Below are 18,493 nucleotides of genomic sequence, written 5' to 3'. Positions count from 1 at the left end.
CGATTTGATACATACTGCAAATAAGTATTTGAACACCTGTTTATCAGCTAGAATTCTGACCCTCAAAGACCTGTTAGTCTGCCTCTAAAATTTCCACCTCCACTCCATTTATTGTCCTAAATTAGATGCACCTCTCTGAGGTCGTTAGCTGCATAAAGACACCTGTCCACCCCATACAATCAGTAAGAATCCAACTACTAACATGGCCAAGAGAAAGTCCCAAGACACTAGAGACAAAATTGTACACCTCCACAAGACTGGAAAGGGCTTTGGAAAAATTGGCAAGCAGCTTGGTGAAAAAAGGTCCACTGTTGGATCAATTATTAGAAAATGGAAGAAGCTAAACATGACTGTCAATCTCTCTCAGACTGGGGCTCCATGCAAGATCTCACCTCGTGGGGTCTCAATGATCCTAAGAAAGGTGAGAAATCAGCCCAGAACTACACGGGAGGAGCTGGTCAATGACCTGAAAAGAGCTGGGACCACCGTTTCCAAGGTTACTGTTGGTGGTACACTAAGACGTCATGGTTTGAAATCATGAATGGCACGGAAGGTTCCCCTGCTTAAACCAGCACATGTCCAGGCCCGTCTTAAGTTTGCCAATGACCATTTGGATGATCCAGAGGAGTCATGGGAGAAAGTCATGTGGTTAGATGAGACCAAAATAGAACTTTTTGGTCATAATTCCACTAAACGTGTTTGGAGGAAGAAGAATGATGAGTACCATCACAAGAACACCATCCCTACTGTAAAGCATGGGGGTGGTAGCATCATGCTTTGGGGGTGATTTTCTGCACATGGGACAGAGCACTATATTAAGGAGAGGATGACCGGGGCCATGTATTGCGAGATTTGGGGGAACAACCTCCTTCCCTCAGTTAGAGCATTGAAGATGGGTCGAGGCTGGGTCTTCCAACATGACAATGACCCAGAGCACACAGCCAGGATAACCAAGGAGTGGCTCTGTAAGAAGCATATCAAGGTTCTCGCGTGGCCTAGCCAGTCTCCAGACCTAAACCCAATAGAGAATCTTTGGAGGGAGCTCAAACTCTGTGTTTCTCAGCGACAGGCCAGAAACCTGACCGATCTAGAGAAGGTCTGTGTGGAGGAGTGGGCCAAAATCCCTCCTGCAGTGTTTGAAAACCTGGTGAAAAACTACAGGAAACATTTTAACTCTGTAATTAAAAACAAAGGCTACTGTACCAAATATTAATATTGATTTTCTCAGGTGTTCAAATATTTATTTGCAGCTATATCATACAAATAAATAGTAAAAAAAAATCGTGATTGCTGGATTTATTTTAGATTATGAGTTTCACAGTTGACATGCACCTATGATGACAATTTCAGACCCCTCCATGATTTCTAAGTGGGAGAACTTGCAAAATAGCAGGGTGTTCAAATACTTATTTTCCTCACTGTAGTGTAATTGTTTTGTCCCGAGATGCACATTTATATTGGTTTTTGTAGGGTATGTTTGTATAAACGACTTCAATGTAATGATATAACTAGGATCTCTTTGGGAAACTGCCCCTATGTCATTGGGGCAAAAGCTGATTTTTCTCAAACACAAATGAGCTTCTTACGAATTACCCGCTTAAAACATTGCTATGTATTGCCATGAGATTGTGTTGTTGTTTTTTTAAGAAAGTTGTATATAAACCAATTCTACATTATATTAAAAGTGATGCAAACATATTTGGGCGGTTTCCTGGACAGGGATTAGACAAGTCCTAGACTAAGAGCTGTCCAAACTGATAACATATTGCACTGACATATCTTAAAATACATCAGTGCCCTTTGTTTTGCCTCAAAATGCACACAAGTAATGTTTTACTTTAGGGCATGTTTGTTAAAACTAGTTATATTTCCTAATTAAACATGGCTTAAGATAATCCCTGTATGGGAAACCACCCCATAGTGTTGCCAAATATATTACTATTTTTTGGCTTTTATTTTTCTGACCAAAACTTTCAGCACAGCCCTGCTCATCAAGATCAAGAACAGACAGATTGCCATAAACAAACATGCGAGAAGCATCAATACATCTAAGTTGTGGTAGGAATACCAGGGTAGCTTGTAAGATTCGGTACGCAAGTGTGCTGCCCCTTTATGCCTCATGACAAACTCCAGCCAGAAGATGGCGTTGTCCATTGGCTTTAAGGGTGTGTCATGATGTAAACGTGACATTCTGTGCATATTTTTCTGGTATGGTTGATTTTCATCTAGAATGTCTTTCAGGGCTTGTGTAAGTGTATCTACATCCAAAGCTGTGACGTCGAGCGCTCGGGCCACTCCTTTGGCCTGGAGGCGAACCATGTTGTCAAACTGGTCAAAGATGAGTGGAAGTCCAAGCATCGGTACGCCATGATAGATGGCCTCGTAAATTCCATTTGTTCCTCCGTGTGTGACGAAAGCTTTTGTTTTAGGATGGCCTAGGAGGTCATTCTGTGGCAACCAGTCCACTATCAGCGTATTGTTCCCTAAAGTAGATGGCTTTTCCCCTACATGCCTCCAGATCACCTTTTGTGGCAAGCGAGCGAAGGCAGACGCGACAACTTCTGATATGTCCGTAACCAGACTTCCAAGCAAAGTACCCAAAGACATGATCACCACCCCATGTCCTCCTGAACTCTGAACAAATGTCTCCAATTCAGCAGGGAGAGGCTTGGAGCGTTTACACTGGAAGCCTCCGATGTAGACCACATTGGGCATTGTAGGACGAGGAAACTCAAATACAAAATCAATTCTCATGAGCCACAGATCGGCTCCTTGGGTTAGAGAGTACACGTTGGATCCCGGGTCTATGTATTTGCTGATTACTTCTTGATAGAGAGGCCTTGTGATGACGTGATCTATGTACTGACCAATTCCATAATGTAGGACATTTTTCAATTTGTTCACAAACGTCATTTTGTCTGTTACACCAGATCCGATAGTCGGGATGTAGGAAAGAGGCGAGGGTGCGATCGCGAAGTGGCCCTCCCCATTTATAATCCACCGGACATTGAAGACCATTGGCAGGCCTAGGTATGCCCCCAAAACGACTCCTCCTGCAAAGCCTGGGTCAGTCAGCATTAAATCATACTTGGATGTTTTGAGCTTTTTCCCCAGCTTTTTATCTTCCAGGATGGTCCTCGCCATCTCAGCAGAGGATTTGTGACATTCTCCTAAAATAGTGAGGACTTGTTTCTGCAGAGAAATAAATGACCAAATGGACCCTTGGTTTCTTTGAATGTCGATGTTTCTCCTCAGAAAAGATGCCATGTACTCTGGATCCTCCAGGCTGCTGATGTGTGAAACAGGAACGGTGATGGACGTGTAGTGTGTTGCGTTCTCTTTAATGTACCAGCTATTGGAGGAACGGACCACTGTTAGTTTATGACCTCTGTTGTGAAGTTCTCTGAGCAGTATGTCCATGTTAAGCCAGTGGCTTCCATCTACAGGATACACCAGGATGTTACCAGCCAGGGAAAGTGGTGGAAGACTCCACAGGAAAGCAACAAAGACTAAGTTCTGGGGGTGGCACAGGCCGAGCATTGTCTGAAAATACATGTTTGATAAAGAAATCATTTTGATAGGGAAAAATATTATAGAACGTCTTTATATATTTTAAAAAATGAAACTGTTTAAAATTACTTATTGACAATTAAATATACGGGCTTTTAAAACTACAGATCCTATACATTTTTCATTTGCAATAGATATGATGATAAAAAAAATAAATTATCTATCAAAAAAGACAAGGATATTTGTGCATTACTTTTTATGGCTAACACTTTAACATTAACTCTTTCCCCCTATTAACTCGTCAATTAAGAGAAAACGCTTCCCTGCCAATGACGAGAAGTTCCGGCTTTTCGCAATACCGCTATTAACTTCTGCAATTTATACAACCCGGAAGTAACGCCTATTCAGACAGCCAGCGACCAGCAGCAGCAGAGCGACGTGATCTCATTCATTTCAATGGAATCCTGGCGACTTCCGGTGGCACGAGCAAATGTGACCGTTGGCTGTCTGAATGCGGTGTTATAATGTGAATGTACCTTATAACAGAGATCTTTATACGACAGCCAGCGACTTTATCGCTGTGTGTTGCCCGTTTCTTTCAATTAAGTACCATCCATGCCAGTAACTGATGAGAGAAGGATGACGTGAACTCCACTGCTTCGTTCTCATTGGTAGTCGCTCCCGAAATTCCCTCGACATTTGCATAAAGTTAAACTTTTCTAACCCTACAGTCACATTAGCTACAAAAGTGAGCGACACCGAGCGACATGCACTCACTTGATGGGCGTTCCTTGGCTAGTATCTAAAAGCGGTATCAAAAGTCACTTTAGAAGTATTGTTAAGTTACAAGAACAGTGTTTTTGGATTTAAAAGTATTTATTTCTCGATAAAAGTAACAAAATATATGAGATCAAATGCCAAACTTATCAGATATATACAGAAATACGCATTTTCCGCCATCTTGAATTATTTTCTCCGACTCGACCACAGACCCAGGCTGCTCCTTCACTCCGATTGGCAGTCGCTTTTTCGCATCGCCCAGCATTTGCATAAAATAGCCTGCTTGTCTATTTTGGCCCCACTTTGCTCGCCCAACCTGATTTCACGAATTTATGAAATCAGGTTGGCGAGCATAGTCACAGAATTTTTTGTTCATTTTTCCGTGGCATTCTCACAGATCTCCGCATATTCCCGTGGCCCTGCCACAGACTTTCTTTTCCGTGGCATTCTCACGGATTGGTTACTCAACTGTTTTGTCCTATTTTCTTACCATTGTCGCTTCGGTTTAGGGTTAGATTTACATAAAATGACATCCCTACCCAAACCCAACTCTAACCCCAACACCAGGCAACAATTGACTAAAGTTTAGAAAATATAAAAGAATATATCAGAAAAAAATAGTATAAACCAATACTTAAAGTGACATACTAACGCAAGCACCAAATCTAAACCAAAGCGTCAATGGTTTGAAAATAGGAAAAAGCAGTTGAGTTACCAATCCGTGAGAATGCCACGGAAAAATGAGCAAAAAATTCTGTGACTATCCCACGGAACTTTGTGAGATCATGTTGTGCTCGCGCAGCGGTGAGCTCGTCGCTTGTCGCTGGCAAACAGCCACTCCCATTGAAAATGAATGGTAGCCTGTCGATCTGTCTCTTGTAGCTAATGTGACTGGGGGGTTACTTTCTTGCGTCTCATTCAAAAGTCCTTCACAAAAATGGAATTAAGTTTATATATTTAAAGAAGAACATTTTCTGGAAGGCATTAAACTTTTGTGAAAATCCTGAAAAATGCTGGCACTGACTGGCAACTTTTTTTTAAACGCTGGCGGGGGAAAGAGTTAAGATTGCATTCATGATATAAGATAATGCATTAGCTAACATGCACTAACAATATTTTTATTTTTAATATTTTTATTGCAACTTGTTATTTATTTATCCTAAGCGACTTACAAATAAGCAAACATAATAAATACAGTTGTTCATGTTAGTTTATTGTGCATTAACCAATTTTAACAGATACAACGTTTGATCTTTAAATGTTTAAGTAAATGTTGAAATTAACATGAGCTAAGATTTGCACTTGTTGTTTAAGTATTACTTATTGTTAGGTTATGTTTGCAAATTTACTTACATACTGTTAATCTCTATTGCTTATCAATTTTACAAGATTAAACATTTTGGATCCCAAACACAAGCAGAATGAGACACGATACCTTGGTCCTTGGCAAGTCCTGAAGGGAAGTTTTGCGATGAAGGTTAAGTTGATATTCCTGATTTGGCAGCCGGTCGTGTTCATGTATGTTGCCAATAGTGAGCAAGACCCATGCATTAGCTCATAAGGTGTTTACTGTACAGTATTTCTCTCAAAGTAATGACCGACATAGATTTTTGACCATACACAAAAAGATTGAACTTTGGCCTAATATTGTACTTCCTCTGTGCTTTTATGTAACCCTGCAGGAGCATGTGTTTGTTAAGGGAAAGGGAAGTGGGTCCATGCAGATAAGCCAATGTCAGGGGATTACAAACTGCACATTCCACTGTGTCCCATAGTGCAAAAAAAAAAAAACATTTCTCTGGCCAGAAATATATTTTAAATATATGCTTAATAAGTAATGGTCAACTGAATATATTTTGGAAATACATTCAGTTTTAACCTTCATTTATCAACATATATTTCAAAATGTATTTCATCATGAGAAAATACATTTTTAATTTTAATTCCATATGGCAAAATTTTTTTTTGCCAAAATATATTTTAAATATATGCTAAGTTAATTTTATAAAGTTAATTTTTGAAGTTAAAAATATATTTAATTTTACTCTTTTTAAAACTAGGTTACAGGTTCGTTACATAAACAAGGTAGATATAGTATGCTAGAAATATATTTATTTATTTTTAAAATATATTTCAAATTCTACAAAAAATAGCCAAAAAAATATGTGAAAAATATAGTTGAAGAATTGTTCATTATTATTCTTTTTTTTTTGCAAATGTAGTTACATAATTATCTGAATCACTTTTGCAAGAGAAAAAGAGTTTCAATGAATGAGACACAATACCTTGGTCTTTGGCAATGTCCTGAAGGGAAGTTTCAAAGTAAAGGCCGATATAGGTTTAAAAGGTTGAACTTTGGCCAAATATTACACTTCCTATGTGCTTTTATGTAACCTAGCCCTAGGAACATTGATCTGAAGCATGTGTTTGGTAAGGGAAAGGGTAGTGGGCCCATGCAGATAAGCCAATGTCAGGGGATTATAAACTGCACATTCCACTGTAGTTTTAATATGTTGGTGTAGGCCAATATCTGAAGATCTGGAATCATGGAGTGTTGGATTTTCTGAATGGTTTATAAAATGTTTAATTGCAGGTTGTGTTTTGATCTTGCATAATTTGAAATTTGGGTTGAAATTATTCATGGGAAACTCAACCATGTTGGTAAACGTCCACTGTCATTTGGATTTGTGACTTAATAATAGTTCATTAAGGTTTTCATTAAAATTAGAATATCATCAAAAAGTTGTTTTATTTCACTAATTCCATTCAGAAAGTAAAACTTGTATATTATATTCATTTGTTTCACGCAGACGGATATATTTCAAATGTTTATTTCTTTAAATTTTGATGATTATACTAACAACCAAGGAAAATCCCAAATTCAGTATCTCAAAAAATTTGAATATTACTTAAAGGTGCTCTAAGCGAATTGACTCGTTTTAGACCATAAAACATTTTTTGTTACATACAGCAAACATCTCCTCACTATCTGCTTGCTGCCTGTCCGCTGATCAGACTGTAAAAAACGCGATCTCTGTAGACAGACCAGGCTTCAAAAACGGCAATAATAACACAGTGGCCAAACCTAGCACTACAAAACAAAACAAAGTGTTACAGCCAATTAACGACAAAAAGGATTTGGGGGTGGGGGTTGGGCGCGTTCATGAAAGCACGGAAGGGAGGGGGAGGAGGCGGAGTTAGCTATGCTCCATCTGTTTGAAAACAATTCAAACGTCAACAAAAACGAACGTCTCGCAGATTCGCTTAGAATGCCTTTAAGACCAATACAAAGAAAGGATTTTTAAAAATCTGGGCCAACTGAAAAACATTAAAAGTATTAGCATGTACTGCACTCAATATTTAGTTGGGGCTCCTTTTGCCTGAATTACTGCAGCAATGCGTCGTTGCATGGAGTCGATCAGTCTGTGGCACTGCTCAGGTGTTATGATAGCCCAGGTTGCTCTGATAGTAGCCTTCAGCTCTTCTGCATTGTTGGGTCTGGCATATCGCATCTTCCTCTTCACAATACCCCATAGATTTTCTATGGGGTTAAGGTCAGGCGAGTTTTCTAGCCAATTAAGAACATGGATACCATGGTCCTTATACTGGTGCAGGTGCCAAGTTCTGTTGGGAAATGAAATCTGCATCTCCATAAAGTTGATCAGCAGCAGGAAGCATAAAGTGCTCTAAAACTTCCTGGTATACGGCGTACCTCGGACCTCAGAAAATACAGTGAACCAACACCAGCAGATGACATGGCAGCCATAACCATCACTGATTGTGGAAACTTTACACTGGACCTCAAGTAATGTGGATTGTGTGCCTGTCCTCTCTTCCTCCAGAATCTGAGACTCTGATTTCCAAAGGAAATGCAAAATTTACTTTGAGAACATAACTTTGGACCTATCAGCAGCAGTCCATATCTTTATGTCTTCTGACACTGTCTGTTGTTTGAGAGTGGCTTGACACAAGGAATGCGACGGCTGAAACCCATATCTTGCATACGTCTGTGCATAGTGGTTCTTAAAGCACTGACTCCAGCAGCAGTCCACTCTTTGTGAATCTCCCCCACATTTTTGAATGGGTTTTGTTTCACAATCCTCTCCATGGTGCGGTTATCCCTATTGCTTGTACACTTTTTTCTACCACATCTTTTCCTTCCCTTCGCCTCTCTATAAATGTGCTTGAAACATTTATCTCACAACCCCAAATGTGCCATGAGTAATGTTATTTATTTGATGTTTATGCAAACAAAAGTGCACTCACATGTAAAATCCATTTTGAATTTGGTTCATTAAGACCAGAAACAGACAGATTGCCATGAACAAATTTGCTAGAAGCATCAATACATCTAAGTTGTGGTAGGAATACCAAGGTAGCTTGTAAGACTCTGTACGCAAGTGCGCTGCCCCTTTATGCCTCATGACAAACTCCAGCCAGAAGATGGCGCTGTCCATTGGCTTCAGGGGCGTGTCATGATATAAACGTGACATTCTGCGCACATTTTTCTGGTATGGTTGATTTTCATCTAGAATGTCTTTCAGGGCTTGTGTAAGTGTATGTACATCCAATGCTGTGACATCGAGCACTTGAGCCACTCCTCTGCCCTGGAGGCGAACCATGTTGTCAAACTGATCAAAGATGAGTGGAAGTCCAAGCATCGGTACTCCGTGATAGATGGCCTCGTAAATTCCATTTGTTCCTCCATGTGTGACGAATGCTTTCGTTTTAGGATGGCCTAGGAGGTCATTCTGTGGCAACCAGTCCACAATCAGCGTATTGTTCCCTAAAGTAGATGGCTTTTCCCCTACGTGCCTCCAGATCACCTTTTGTGGCAAGCGAGCAAAGGCAGATGCGACAACTTCTGATATGTCCGTAACCAGACTTCCAAGCAAAGTACCCAAAGACATGATCACCACCCCATGTTCTCCAGAGCTCTCAACAAATGTCTCCAATTCAGCAGGGAGAGGCTTGGAGGGTTTACACTGGAAGCCTCCAATGTAGACCACATTGGGCATTGTAGGACGTGGGAACTAGAATACAAATTCGCCTCTTATGAGCCACAGATCGGCTCCCTGGGTTAGAGAGTACACGTTGGATCCCGGGTCTATGTATTTACTGATAACTTCTTGAAAGAGAGGCCTTGTGATGATGTGATGTACTGGCCAATTCCATAATGTAGGGTATTTTTAATTTTATTAACAAAGGTCATTTTGTCTGGTACACCAGATCCGCTAATCGGGACATAGGATAGAGGCGAGGGTGCGATCGTGAAGTGGCCCTCCCCATTTATATTCCACCGGACATTGAAGACCATCGGTAGGCCCAGGTATGCACTCAAAATGACTCCTCCTGGATAGCCTGGGTCAGTGAGCATTAAATCATACTTGGATGTTTTGAGCTTTTTCACCAGCTTTTTATCTTCCACGATCGTCCCCATCATTTCAGCAGAGGATCTGTAACACTCTTCATAAATATTAAACAATTGTTTCTGCAGATGCATAAATGACCAATGGACCCTTGGTTTCTTTGAATGTCGATGTTTCTCCTCAGAAAAGATGCCATGTATTCTGGATCCTCCAGGCTGCTGATGTGTGAATCAGGAATGGTGATGGACGTGTAGTGTGTTGCGTTTTCTTTAATATACCAGCTATTGGAGGAATGCATCACTGTTAGTTTATGACCTCTGTTGTGAAGTTCTCTGAGCAGTATGTCCATGTTAAGCCAGTGGCTTCCATCTACAGGATACACCAGGATGTTACCAGCCAGTGAAAGTGGTGGAAGACTCCACAGGAAAGCAAAGTTCTGGGGGTGGCACAGGCCGAGCATTGTCTGAAAACACATGTTTGGTAAAGCAATTATTTTGATAGGGAAACATATTATAGATAAATCGCTGTGAGTAATTAGTTAATGACAAAATAAATACATTTGCTTTGAAACTACAGATCCTGTTGTGTGTTATGTGTGGATTATTTTTTTAAGGCTAACACTTCACAATTAGATTGCATTCAAAATATTTGTTAATGCATTAGGTAACATGCACTAACAATGAGATATATAGCTATATATATATATATATATATATAGCTATATATCTCATTGTTAGTGCATGTTACCTAATGCATTAACAAATATTTTGAATGCAATCTAATTGTGAAGTGTTAGCCTTAAAAAAATAATCCACACATAACACACAACAGGATCTGTAGTTTCAAAGCAAATGTATTTATTTTGTCATTAACTAATTACTCACAGCGATTTATCTATAATATGTTTCCCTATCAAAATAATTGCTTTACCAAACATGTGTTTTCAGACAATGCTCGGCCTGTGCCACCCCCAGAACTTTGCTTTCCTGTGGAGTCTTCCACCACTTTGTTTTTTTTTTTTTTTTTTTTTTTTTTTTTTTTTATTACCATTATGTTAGTAACAATTAACATTTGTATTATACATACAAATAGTATTATACAATAACATAGTATTATAAAATAAAAAGAACAAACATTCTTAAATGAGGGATTTACAGTTATAAAAAATAATATAGTAAAAATAATGAAATAAATAAACAAATAATAATAAAATAAAGAAAGAAAATAAATAAAGAAAAAACATACATAGACATAAAATAATTGTTATATTTTTACTCAAGTAGGGGGTAGTGGAGTTCATCTAAATATTATATCTCAAATTACAGATGAATTCAAAACCTTATTTAAAATCTGGTATGATTTAACTGCTTTTTTGTTATTCTTTAATTTACAAAGAGAATCAGTTAAACTTTTTAATTCTGAGCAAAAAGCAATAAAATTAGGTTTAGAGGCTGTAACTTTACACTTGTGAATATGACCTTTTCCAAGCAAGCACAGGATATTAATAGTATTGTTTAAAGGAACAGAACCAGTATTACATGACAAAAACAGGACCATTTCTTCAGTGAAGTCAATAAAGTTATTAAAGGATGTAAAAATCAATCTTGAAATTTCATTCCAAAATGGTGTTGTAAAGTGACATTTAAAAAACAAATGAATCACTGATTCATTTTCAGAACCACAAAAAGAGCACTCTGGGTGAATATCCATAAATTTAGATAAAAATAATTTGCAGGGGTAAAAATTATGAAGGATTTTAAGGTGGATTTCTTTTACTTTATTTGGTATCACAAACTTATTATGAATAGACCATATGTTAGATAAAGATACAGAAGGATATAACCGTTTCCATGAATACACTGCTTTAGGAGAAATACTACTTATAGAAAGTAATGTTCTTCTGATATGAATATTATTGCATTTTTTATCTAACAAGTCAATACCATCTATCATTATTCGAGGAATGTCTTCCCTTAAAGGAGAGTATTGTAAGGATGATCTGATAAGCTGTAGAAGTTTAGGGGAAATACCCTTAATTATTCTCAGAAAATCTCTTTGAGTAATATTAATACTGTTTTCTTGACTAAATTTTTCATAACTAATTAGAGTCCCGTCAGTGTTTAAAAATTTTGAAATACATAATATATTCTTTTCTACACATTCTTTATTAAATACCGTCCTGTTTTTATATAGGATATATTGATTATTCCATACAATGCATTTGTGAGGTGAAAAATTGTGTTTAAAAGCCAGTTTCCAAGAATCCAGTGCTTGCTTGTGAAAATCTGATAAATGGATAGGTAACTTATTACATTTAAAATTACAACTTAGCAAAAGCTTTAAACCACCACATCGATTAAATAATAAATTTGGAATGAAAAACCAGGGAGCATTTCCTCCAAGCATACATTGTTTGACCCAGTTGATTTTAAACACCTGATTGAGAGTTGTGAAATCAATAGCATTAAAGCCTCCCTCAGCATGGTCTCTAATCATTGTTTTCCTTTTGATATATTCCGTTTTGTTTTTCCAAATAAATTTAAATAAGAGCGAGTCAATTGATGTTGCTGTTCTTTTGTCCACAAATAACGATAAAGCCGGGTACACCAGTCTTGAGATTCCTTCTGCTTTTGAAAGCAGTGTTCTTCCTTGCATAGTTAAGTCCCTTTGAAGCCATCTGTTAAAAATGTTTTTTGCTTTTTGTAGCTTAGGGGTAAAGTTGTTGTCCAGTCTTTCCTTTACAGATTTTGTAATTGTTATGCCGAGATATTTCACTGACTGCTGGACCTTAATACCATTGATAACAGTTTTGTTAGAGCCATGAACCGCAAGTATTTCACTCTTGTCTGTGTTAATTAGGAGGCCTGAAGCTTTTGAAAAAAGATCCAAACCTTTCAAAACACTCAAAACCTGGTTTTCGTCTTTAAGAAAAATACAAGTATCATCTGCTAACTGAGATGTTAAAATAACATCATCACCAATTCTTATACCCTCAACATTGATACAATTTACAGTATAAAGATTCAATAATTCTGCTGCAATTAAAAACAAAAAGGGGGAAATCGGGCAACCTTGTCGAATACCTCTGCTGAGTTCAAAACGCTTAGAAGTACCTTCTGCTAGGGAAACACTACTGTTTATACCTTTATATATAGTTCTGACCATATTCTTAAATTTAAGACCAAATCCAAATTTATCTAAGGCTGTATATATAAATTCATGTTCAATAGAGTCAAAAGCCTTATAAAAGTCTAGGAACAGAATAATGGCTCCTTCTTCAATAAGATCAGAGTAATCCAACATATCCAATACAAGACGTATATTATTAGCAATGTGTCTACCCTTCATAAAGCCTGATTGTGTTATTGAAATAATATCTTCTAAACAAGGTTTTAATCTTTTTGCAAATAAAGAGGTTAACAGTTTATAATCAGAATTTAGGAGAGTGATAGGGCGCAGATTTTCAATATGACTATTATCTTTATTTGGTTTTGGCAGAAGTGTAATAAGACCTTGTTTCATAGTTTCTGCTAATTCACCAGAATCTAAACAATCTTTAAAAACAGTAAAAATCAATTCTCTTAATTCATTCCAAAAAGTTCTATAAAATTCAAATGGCAAGCCATCAGGACCAGGACTTTTATTTAATGGAGATTTGGATAAAATACAATCTAATTCATCTAAAGTTATAGGATTTTCACAGCTTTTAAAACTATTGGCAGATATTTTAGGTATAAACTGATCAACTCTATCAAAAAAAGAATCACTTTCATTAACATTGAATGATGAGGAGTAAAGGTTTTTGTAAAAATTATATATATATGAATGTATAATTTGGCTATCAGAAGTAAGATTGTCGTTTACAAAAAGGTTTTGAATTTTTTTGGAAATAGCACGACTTTTCTCTAAATTAAAAAAATAATTGGAATTTTTCTCACCATATTCAAGCCATTTGGCTCTTGATCTTATAAAGGCTCCTCTCGCTCTTTCTATGTAAAGTTTATCAAGCTTCTCTTGTAAATCATGAAGATTTAATAATTCCTCCTCGTTAGGTAGTGTTTTTTTAAGAAGGTAATTAATATTGCTTAATATGTTATCATGAATTTGTACTCTCTTTTTAGCCTGTTCTTTTCCATATTTAATTGAATAGCTTCTGCACTCATTTTTTAATAGTTCCCATTTTAAAGATGTAGAAATATCTGTCATATTTTTGTATTTTTTAATAATATCTTGTATTGCCTCAATATATGGGTTTTGATCTAAAAAAGAACAATTCAGTTTCCAATATCCCAAATTTCTATTATTTGTCTTTTTTGCATTTGAAAGAAGCAAAGAAATTCCAGCATGGTCTGTTAATGGAGCCGGAGAGATTTCGCAAGTGTTGATGAATTGAGATAGAGATTCTGAAATCAACCAAAGATCTATTCTAGACTTTTTAGACATATCAGGTTTAAACCATGTGAATGAATCTACTGAAGAAGGGTGAAGATACCTAAAAGAATCTAACAGTGATAAATTGTTGCAAAAGTCAGTAATAACAGAGTTAATAATGTGACCAGTGGTCCTTGAGGGAAACCTGTCCATATTATTGTTAGGAGCCTCATTGAAATCACCACCCGTAATCAAAAAAGCAGATGGGAATTTACCTTTTAACTGTGAGATCTTATTAGATAGATCATGTAAGAGGGCCTTATTTGCAGCAGAATTATTGTAACCATACACATTACCTAGAATAAACAAAAATGCCTCATACTCTATTACAGTTACAATCCATTTACCATCAACAGAAAAATGAGATTCCAAGATATTCCCTTTAAAGTTTCTTTCAAAAAGAATAGCTACACCCCCAGAATGATTAGTACAATGACTAAAAAGAACTTTGCCCCCCCACTGATTTTGCCAAAAACTTTCATCTGTTTTACTTGAGTAAGTTTCTTGAAGAAAATAAATGTTCTTTTTTAAAGAATGACAAAATAAAAATAAAGCTTTTCTCTTAGTAATATCTCTAATCCCTCGAACATTAATTGAAAAAAGTGACAACGAAAACATTAATATATTGCTTATTGAAAGAATAAAATTGCCTGTTAAACAAGTGTAAACTTTTAACAAAATAGGTACTCATCGATGATTGTGCTGATTTTGGTGCGTAAATGTAGTTTACCAATACTAAAAGTCTATTTTACCTACCCCTTCTCATTCTATTTTTTTACTATTCGTGTTCAACCCACTAATTGCAACTACAGTGAACCAAAATTAATAACTCTGCTTCAACATTCACAAAACAGTGACTTTTAGAAAACTTCATAGAACAACAATTTTACAAAAAGAGGTTCGTTATCATTTTAGATCAGATCATCTATTGAAATTCTTTTACCCTCTATAATGGCATATGGCCCTTTGAATCCGGCGATCTTCTTTTTTCGTCTGGCATCCTCCACCAGAGGCCATAGCTTGGCTCTTGCATCTTTGACATATTGTGTAAGATCCTCAGTGATTTTAATGTTCTTCTGCTTGAGAACTTCGGAATTTTTGGCGTCGATCCAAATGCGATCTCGTGTCGTTCGCGCCAAGAATTGCACGATGATACGGCGAGGTTGTGAGGAACCGATACCTTTTTTTGGCCTGGGACCCAAGCGATGGGCAACATCCACCGAGTTTTGCAGAGTATCCGCAATAGTTGGAGAGATACGAGAAAGAAGCTCAATTACCGTCATCTTGACATTCTCTTCGTCTTGTTCCGGGATACCTGAAATTTTCAAGTTCCAACGTCTTTGGTAGGATTCTAGCTCATTCACTCTGTTTCGCAGCATCTTGTTCTCCGCAGTTATCGCTGATATTTTTTCCTCCGCCATGTCCAGTCTGCCGTTAATCCCACTCACTTGATCTTTGATTTCTTTCACATCGCTCTCCACAGACACAAGTTTCTCTAGAAACGAACTTTGTGTTTCTCCAATTTTGTTGATTGCTTCTAGAAGAGTGTTGTTAGAGACCGTTTCGGGTGTTTCTACTCTTAATGCTTTTTTTGCTGGACTGTTCGCCGGAGACTCTCCTGACTGTCTTCCAGGCTCAAAGGTGGGTTGTTTCAGATAGTCGTGGACCCGTTTAATTCGATCCCCCTCAGTTTCCATCTCCGTGGGTCCTTGTAGCTTCTCCCTCGATTTTCCGCCACTTGCCTTCATCTTTCCTTCCAAGAAGTTAGCGAACACCGCGTCAGTTCAACTGAACATCCAGATCTCACCAATAAAAATCACTTGGGGAGTAGAACCTTGTCTCTTTATTTATCCGATTTAGCAAAACATATATAAGAAAGTCTTTCAGCACCTACAAGTTCGTTTTTGAGTAACCAATTGTTAAAACTTTACACAAAATAAAACGACGTCACTCATGACACGACTTTCCTCGGCGCCATCTTGGCCCGTGTATGTCCACCACTTTGTTATATATATGTGCAAAAGACTCAGACGGAAGAGGACTTTTATTTTGATAGTGATGATCGCTCATACGGCGCACCGGCGGAAGAGCGCTAGTTCTAAACGGTGCTGCATATTAATGCATGTTTGTCTCGCTGTGTTAAGAATTCTGGACACATGAATCGGTTTGCTGTTGAGACAAGCACCAGATTGTGATGCTGTGTGTTCATGTGCGTGTGATCAGAGTGAGTACAGTTCGATGTGTATATGTTTTCACTCTAAATGTCCGTCATTATTAGTGCTCACGTGCTATCAGCTAAACAGTCATATTAAGCTGTATTTAACTCACTTTATATTAATGTTCATCAATGTGTTCATGCTTAATAATGTCAGTTATATTACATATGATGTATAAATACTGATAATGATGTCAATGTGTCATCTGAGACACGTCTGTTTATATGCTATTGTTATAATATATGAGGGGAGAAGCTATAGCTATTTCTTAATGTGATGAATGTTTAAGTGCAGTAGTGTTACTCTGGGAATCCTGTGATTATGTGTTGCAGGGAAACCACATCTCACACCTCTACCTGCATTAATCTGGGAAAACTCTCAAATACAGCCACTCATTCATCTCCATTACTACAAAGCCCATGCATACAGCTCTGACTTGCCTCTATTAAAGGAGCATCCCTCAGCCTGTGCACTGCCCTGTTAAAGGACCACTGCAACCATTATCATGACCCACATCAACGCCTGCTCTGCTCTTCTTTAAGTTGTGCTCTCATTCAGAGTTCTGCTGTGTGCTTCCTCTTACATAGTGAATGTTGGCTCTCCCCTCTGATACATGTTCTCTGGTGTGCCGAATAAAAGGCTCAAGTTGATTAATCTCTCTGTCTGTTGTGTTCTGACCGACACCCTGGTACACTGTTATATCCATACGTAACTAGCCCCTACACTTCAGGTCAGCCTTCGCTACAATATATATATATATAAATATATATTTACTGTATATATTTTGTCCAAAGCGACTTACAAATACAAATGTTACAAAGTTGTTCTTGTTCATGTTAGTTCGTTGTGCATTAACTAATTTTAACAGATACAACTTCTGTTAAACTTCTATTAGTAAATGTTGAAATTAACAGATAAGATGAATCATTCTTGTTGAAGTATTGTTCATTGTTATTTTCATATTTATTTTGAATTAACTGAATCACTTTTGCAAGATTTTGGATCCCAAACACAAGCAGAATGAGACACAATACCTTGTTCCTTGGCAATGTCCTGAAGGGAAGTTTTAAAGTAATCGCCGACATTAATTTTTGACCATTAAGGTTGAACTTTGCCCAAATATTATACTTCTTACGTGCTTTTATGTAACCTAGCCCTGTAGGAGCATTGATCTGAAGCATGTGTTTGGTAAGGGAAAGGGTAGTGGGCCCATGCAAATAAGCCAATGTCAGGGGATTACAAACTGCACACTGCACTGTGGTGTTAACCTTTCACTTAAATTGTACATATTTAAGCATAAATTTGAGAAAAATATGTAACAATCAAAGTATGAAAGCAGAAATATATGTTGGAAAATACAAACATTACTGCTTGTCAAAAAGAATGCTAACTCAATATCATAATTTGAAGCCAGTTATAATAGGATTGAATAAGAATCCTCTTAGAATCAAACAAGATCCGACTGGATAAACTGAAACTGTTTGTGAGTTAAGTTTATGCAATAACAGTTTATCCGGCATGATCTTATTTGGAATGAAAATAACATTTTTTTACAGACTTTCTGACCACTTAAAAAGTAAACAATTGTTCTGCATGAGTCTTACCAAATTCCTCTTACTGGGAATTACACAGTATTTCAATATTTTCAATAGATTTCAATATTTGCTTATAAAATCAGACTTTGTATAGTTGTGCTGCTGATAGATACTGCAATGATGTTCATATCCACTTGGGGGACCTGCACTTGAATGCTGGTGAACAGAAAGCAGATAAGTGCACAGTCTACATTTAAGCAGGTTATTGATAATTATTCAAAAGCTTTATTTAACAACAGCTTATACTTATATATTTTTTGGATTATGAAGAAAGCAGTTGGCATCATTATTCGGCTTATTTTAAAGGTCATAGTGTTTTTGCTTATGTGCTTTCTGTGTTTCTCTCTCTTGTTACAATGTTTTATTAATGGCGCTACAGGTGAGAACTCGCTTTATTATTAATGGTCAACTACAGAGAGACAGAAGTAAAAGTACTGAAGAGCAAAATAAACAAAAAAAATACATTACTAACACATCTTCCTCACCTGCTGTTTTTTACGCAACTGAATATGTATCAAAAATATAATCATTATAGTATAGTATAATTTTTTATTAGGCTATATTATATTTATTTTTAGCATATCTATATTTA

The 18,493-nt window shown here is 37.1% G+C and overlaps 2 pseudogenes; both read right to left on the bottom strand.

Annotated features, from left to right (window-relative positions):
- Positions 1-1,382: 1,382 nt before the first annotated feature.
- Positions 1,383-5,939, bottom strand: LOC135730465 (UDP-glucuronosyltransferase 2A1 pseudogene; annotated as a pseudogene).
- Positions 5,940-7,105: 1,166 nt separating this feature from the next.
- LOC135730464 (UDP-glucuronosyltransferase 2B20-like) lies at positions 7,106-10,117 on the bottom strand (annotated as a pseudogene).
- Between the last annotated feature and the right edge of the window lie 8,376 nt (positions 10,118-18,493).

The sequence above is a fragment of the Paramisgurnus dabryanus genome, chromosome 11, assembly GCF_030506205.2.
Source record: "Paramisgurnus dabryanus chromosome 11, PD_genome_1.1, whole genome shotgun sequence".
NCBI classification, from domain to species: domain Eukaryota; kingdom Metazoa; phylum Chordata; class Actinopteri; order Cypriniformes; family Cobitidae; genus Paramisgurnus; species Paramisgurnus dabryanus.
Note: the sequence above shows the minus strand (reverse complement) of the source record. Positions and strands in the feature narration are given on the sequence as shown.